Below are 6,988 nucleotides of genomic sequence, written 5' to 3'. Positions count from 1 at the left end.
CATTAAAATTACAAAACTTCCACTGCCCATTCACTTGCCAGCCTGTCTGACATTTCATCATATAACGTAATATAACGTATGTTTGTTTGTTGAATGTCCTTTCGAGAATTTTTCACTCATATTGAGACGGCACCACTTGCCGGTGGAGGCTGCAAATTTAGACCTGTAATCGGCCCTTACGGCCTTTGAGCAGTGTTGGATCCTTTTCATGCATGGGCCTACTGAGACCTGGGATTATATGGTCTCATCCGAAGGACCAGACACCGTGGGATTCGAACCCGCGACGTAAGGATCAACTGCTTACTCCGCGACTAAGAGCTGACTCTAACCACTTCGCCGGCGACTAAACCAACGTTAGGAATAAACAAAACCGGTTCCCTTAAATGGCTTAAGAAAAAGCCATGCTCGGTTTAACTTCTGAGGAAACTTTTTCCAACTTTATATATCATTAAAGAAATTCACGTAAAACACACTAAACCAATTATTATTCTCCTGCGAGAAATACCTGCGAGTTACGCAATCTTCTTTAACTCGCGAATAATTGTGGCAGCTACCATTACTTTCTCTTTCATTTTTGTGAAGGACGTCTTCTCGATCTCAAAAATTAACCGTCACGTATTGATTTCTAACTGCCGGATCGCGAATAAAAAAAATTGTCATTGCGTTAAGTTTTTTAGTAGTGCCAATTAAAGTTCGGGTACTGATAGCCATCGATTCCTGCATGTCAATTTCCATTCATATAAATATTTAATTTCAAATATCTGGGTAAACCTCTAAGAAAATCCAAAAAGGATAAAATATTATTGAACATTCAAATATATTTATTTTATTTTAAAAAAGTAAAAAATTATATGCAAGCGCATTGATCTAAATGTTATATGTGCTTTCGGATATAAATTTAAGAAAAATTGATCTTTTTGCACTAATACTCATTTTATAAAAGAATGAAGAGAAAAAAATGACGGAAAAACACATCTTTTATTATTTTCAATATTAAAAAAAACATTTGTCTATTTTTTTTTTTTTTTTTTTTTTTTTTTTTTTTTTGTTGACAGAAATCAAATATTGTTAAAGATTTAAACATATTAACAAGAGAATAAAGTACATTTACAATGTACATAGAAGGAAACATCAATAGTGGGTACATTGACATGCATCTCGACACAATTCTTAAACACAAAACCATTTTTCACCCATATCTTAAAAACCATCTGCCTTCAATAAATTTAGGATGTATTTTACGTCGAAATCATAAAATGAACGATTATTTTGGGGGAAATGTAAACTGAACACGGCAGTAGCAATTCGAATTTACGTTATAACGTCAAACAAGAGGCCCATGGGCCACATCGCTCACCTGAGCACATTGGCTAGGAAAAAAAGCAAAAATCAGTTAAGTATTGAAAAGTTAACGGGGGAGGGGGGATGGTGGATTTTAAACTACCTAACAATGCTTTCATATCAATATAACAAATGACTTTGCTGTTCTTGAGCAGAAGATTTTTTCCCATATATTCATTTGTAAAAATTTGATCCCCCATTGTGGCCCCACCCTACCCCTGGGGGCGCTCATTTCAACAAATTTCATTTTATACTACCCAACGATGCTTCCATATCAATTTGACTAATCATGGCTTTTCTGTTCTTGAGAGAAAGATTTTTTCCTATATATTCCTCTGTAAACTTTGATCACCCATTGTGGCCCCACCCTACCTCCGGGGGTCATGATTTGAACAAACTTGAATCTACACTACCTGAGGATGCTTCCATATAAATATGACCAATCATGTCTTTGCTTATCTTGAGAAGAAGATTTTTAAAGTTTTTTTTATATACTCTTATGAAAAACTTTGACCCCCCATTGTGGCCCCACCCTACCCCCAGGGGTCATGATTTGAACAAGCTAAAATTTACACTACCTGAGGATGCTTCCGTATAAATATGACCAATCATGGCTTTGCTGTTCTTAAGAAGAAGATTTTTAAAGATATTTTCCTATATATTTCTATGTAAAACTTTGATCCCCCATTGTGGCCTCACCCTACCCCCGGGGGTCATGATTTGAACAAACTTATATCTACACTACCTGAGGATGCTTAAGTATAATTAAAATATGACCAATCATGGCTTTGCTGTTCTTAAGAAGAAGATTTTTAAAGATATTTTCCTATATATTTCTATGTAAAACTTTGATCCCCCATCGTGGCCCCACCCTACCCCCGGGGGTCATGATTTGAACAAACTTGAATTTACACTACCTGAGGATGCTTCCATATAAATATGACCAATCATGTCTTTGCTGTTCTTAAGAAGAAGATTTTTAAAGATATTTTCCTATATATTTCTATGTAAAACTTTGATCCCCCATTGTGGCCTCACCCTACCCCCGGGGGTCATGATTTGAACAAACTTGAATCTACACTACCTGAGGATGCTTCCGTATAAATATGACCAATCATGGCTTTGCTGTTCTTAAGGAGAAGATTTTTAAAGATATTTTCCTATATATTTCTATGTAAAACTTTGATCCCCCATTGTGGCCCCACCCTACCCCCGGGGGTCATTATTTGAGCAAACTTGAATCTACACTATCTGAGGATGTTTCCACGTAAGTTTCATCTTTCCTGGCCCAGTGGTTCTTGAGAAGAAGATTTTTAAATGATGCCTTTATTTTTTCACTAATTCCTAATTATCTCCCCTTGAAAGAGGGCGTGACCCTTCATTTGATCAAACTTGAATCCCCTTCACCCAAGGATACTTTGTGGCAAGTTTGGTTGAATTTGGCCCAGTAGTTCTTGAGAAGAAGATGAAAATGTGAAAAGTTTACAACAACAACGACGACAGACAACGGACAAATTTTGATCAGAAAAGCTCACATGAGCCTTTGGCTCAGGTGAGCTAAAAAGTATGCCTTCACCTTAATAACATGCATAGAAAAAAAAACTGAAAAGTAAATTTCCTTTATTTCTATTTTGTTATTAAAAAATGTCAAGCCGATGCTCCTTTATGACCATTGGGCATTTTTGAAGAGGCGATTTTTTTTAAAATTTACGCCAGTAAATTATAGAGCTTTGGTACCGCTGAGTTAAAAATCAAATTCATTATCTGTAACATGCATTGTTTTTCTTCCAAATCATTTTACAGTTGAAAAACTGTCTCATTAGACACCTGTGAAATCCGTTTCACTGGATTTAAGTACGCTACATATATTATTGCATGTAAGGAATATGTATAAACTTTCAATTTGCAAAGTACGATCATTTTAAGTACATTTTGTTTGATAGATCACTGTTCCGAGGTCTCGGATTAATAGTTTCCCCTTAAGCCAATTACATTCGAGTCTGTTCTGTAGAGATACATGCATGTATAATAAATAACATTTAAACATTTGTTAAATTATCTAAAGAAAAGCATCAAATGTTTTTCTTCTGTAAACATAACTGACATTTTAAACACAATTTAATGCATTTTTGGTGTCAGCTACATTCTAAATATTATAGCGGACGCATCATTCGTTTCGAGAGTGAAAATAACCTGAATGTAAGTCGAAGAATGTGTTATAAGAAACGTCAAGCGCTCACACAGAGTCAAAAAGAGAACTGAAATATGAGTCGACCAGATACGATCAATCACTATGGATCCCTGTTTGAAGTTCCAGTATATCAAATACAGTGGCGCCTCGTTTATCCGGACGCCTCTGTCCCCAACGAAATCGTCCGGATAAATGAATCGTCCGGATAATTGAATCACATCTCAAAAAGCACTCTCTAAGCATGTACATTGTATATATGCACATTCTTGTTTCAAATGTGACAGCAAAGAAAAAAACTTTTAAATTATATTTTGGTTTATTGTTTTAAAAGCAGTAATTGATTAAAGAAAAAAATATATTAAGATGTAATTTACACAATAAAAAAAATGGATGGGCAATTTTATGCAGACCTCCTATTTTAATTCGCCTTCTCTTTGGCCTGTGACTTCATGGGCTGAGCAAATTTTGATCTACAGTTGTTTTATTTAGCCATATATTATAATTATTGAAGCTCATATGATATGACAGAACTGTTCAGCATCATCATTAAAAATGTTCAAATATAAACTAAACCCGTATATTCATTACACAGGGTTACTATAAAATTAACTGCAAGCTTACTCAAACAAAGTATTAAAAACATTCGTAAACACAAGTCATCTTCATGATTATCAATCTTTTTTTTCTACAGACGCTAAGTTTGAATTTCGATCATTGAAAATACCTTGATAAACGTAATCAACTTCTGCACGTAACGCCAGTTTTATATATCTTTTCTAAAGCAATGGACGTTTGTAAACGGTAGTACATTAAATAGAGATATTTCTTCAGTTATGTACCTTTCTAAACTGTTTTGTGGGGAAAAAAGCGTTTCAAATACATTTATGTTTTTAGAAATGGAAAACAGTATTGTAAACTAACGCAATCAACATGATAAAGAGCATTACGAAATCGCTCGTTATTTATTGTTCATTTTATTTACAACTCTCCAAAATTCTCATGAATTTACCGATGTACATAGGGTTAGCAATATGATTTTGAACAGATTATTATTTAATTAGTGCACAGTGTAAGCTAAATATTAAAGATAAACGTGTGATTGAATTAGGGTAAACACACGCTAATTATAGACGATATTTTTTGTAGGTCACATGTAACCGTCTTCAAACTGACTGCATGGCCAATGTTTTTACAACAATGAACACGAATGGAAGCGAAGTATGAAAAAGTCGTTTCTTGAAAAATTACCGTCCGGATAAAGGAGTCATTTTTCAATGAACTATTACGTTTTGTAGTAGAAATTGACCGTCCGGATACGGAACGCGAATTTCCGGATTAATGAGACAAAATAACGTGGAAAAAATCGGTTCCCCAAAAATATCGTCCGGATGGTGAAGCGTCCGGATAAACGCGGCGCCACTGTATATTAAACATAACAACTGATTCTTATTATAAAAAAAAAAATAAATAAATAAACCCACATATATATTAAATCAAAGGCCTGAAGGGTCTGAGAGTCGACTCGCTCGAGTTTAATGAGCTTTTTCATACAACTGGACACTATACCTTACATTCAGTCTATATTGCATCTAAAGAGATTGAATATGTATGTTCAATTAAAAAATTAATGTCTTCAATGCCATCGTACATGGGATTTTTGTAACTTATTTAAAATCTGGGTTTGTAAATACACAGATAAGATTACATAATGTGACAAAAATTTTGAATAGGGATCTGAATACATCTGCTTAAATTTGAAAGGATCTCAGTATATCCCACACCTCCAAAAGTAAATTAAGGTTAAGGGTTTATTTCCTACCTTTCTTAGCCAACTGAATTATTAAAAAGACCTTACATCAGAATTTTTAATTTTAATTATCATAACTCTGAATAGATCTCAGTGTTCCATTAAGAAACAAAAACAACTAAAGGCGGAGGGAAAATCATGTTAAAAAAGGGAGAAAAAGTAACAGTGAAAAAAAATGTTTAACATATAAACATAAGCTACAATCTCTAAGAAACAACCTACAGTAAAGGAAAACAAACATTAGACATCTATGGGTAATTTTTTTAAGATCCGCGTAACTATATCCATGTATTCACACAATTTTACTATACTAAGCATTATGATTATGTTTATGTTAAGTAACTAATAATCTAATATTTGGAATAAAATGCATATTTATAAACCAAGATCCAAGTACCTGTAAATAATTCACCATGATTATGTTAGAAAATTTATTATTGTTGGCCTAATTATCCGACATTGTATAAAACAGCACTGCATGCCTTGGATTCTAATAATAAATTTAAGCACACTAGCAGCAGTGGTCAGTATTATGGAGTAATTAGGTCAATGGTTCACACTGCAAACCTGGATTCTGAAAATAATTTTTTTTTAAGCACAGTAGCTGCAGTAAATGAGAGCAGCGTTGTATGTGTTAAGAAGTAATCTAGGTCAACGATAAATAAACTTCAGATGGGAAGATAAGATCCGCCTAATATGCACATATATTCATACGCAGTAATTGTACATTGTACGGATATTTATTTGAATTTTTCTTTAAAAGCATAAAGACATAAATAGATTTTACAATATGAAATTTTTAACCCTTTAAACCTCCTAAGTTTATGCAATCACTCAAAGAAAATCATTTTTGCTAGAACTATCATCTTTGGCGTATGAATCACCTTGATGAATGAGTGATCATTTTTACAGCTATGATGACAAGGATTCAGCTCTCTCCGCGAGCCGACTCATAAAATCAAGCAAGGTATATCTAATTAAAGAAACAGTAGGGGAAAATTTATAAATAATGTAATCCGTAACATTGACACATGTACCTCCATAGGTCCATCCAGAGAAAACGCTTCCATCTTGATCACATACTTCCTTATCAACCGTTTGGTCAAGACGTTTAGAAGCGTCCACCACCACAACATAGAAAGCTCTCCTGGTCAGGTAAATCTGGTGACAGGCGTAGTACGCACACTGTCCTCCAAAGTCAAAAAAAGTCAGAGTCTTTGCGTCAACATCTGTAACATTGTTTTCTTCAGTTTCGTTGTCTCTCTTTTGTGTCCTTGCTGAAAATTTTAGCATAAGATCTCAAATAAGAATAATTCAAACTCTGCCTATGTTTTTATCCGGGTTTTCCAATTAAAAAATTCTGATAATGAAATATGGAAAATTGTGCTTGGGCGGGCGACTGTCAAAAGGGGTATATTTACATGTCTGGGTATATTTTAAGATAGGAAGTTTTCTATTTTCCAGATCAAATGTACGTATTCCAGAAATATGTACAGATTACTTGAATTTTGATATTTGATGATAAATCAGAAAGATTGTTTGTTTGTTGTTTAACGTCCCTCTCGATAATTTTTTCACTCATATGGAGACGCCACCACTTGCCGGTGGACGGCTGCATATTTATACTTATGCTCGGCACTTAGGGCCAT

Source organism: Saccostrea echinata, unplaced genomic scaffold (assembly GCF_033153115.1).
Source record: "Saccostrea echinata isolate AGI-Se365-2 ecotype Australia unplaced genomic scaffold, CSIRO_AGI_Sech_v1 ptg000049l, whole genome shotgun sequence".
NCBI classification, from domain to species: domain Eukaryota; kingdom Metazoa; phylum Mollusca; class Bivalvia; order Ostreida; family Ostreidae; genus Saccostrea; species Saccostrea echinata.
The sequence above is the reverse complement of the archived record's forward strand: the minus strand, read 5'-3'. Positions refer to the sequence as shown.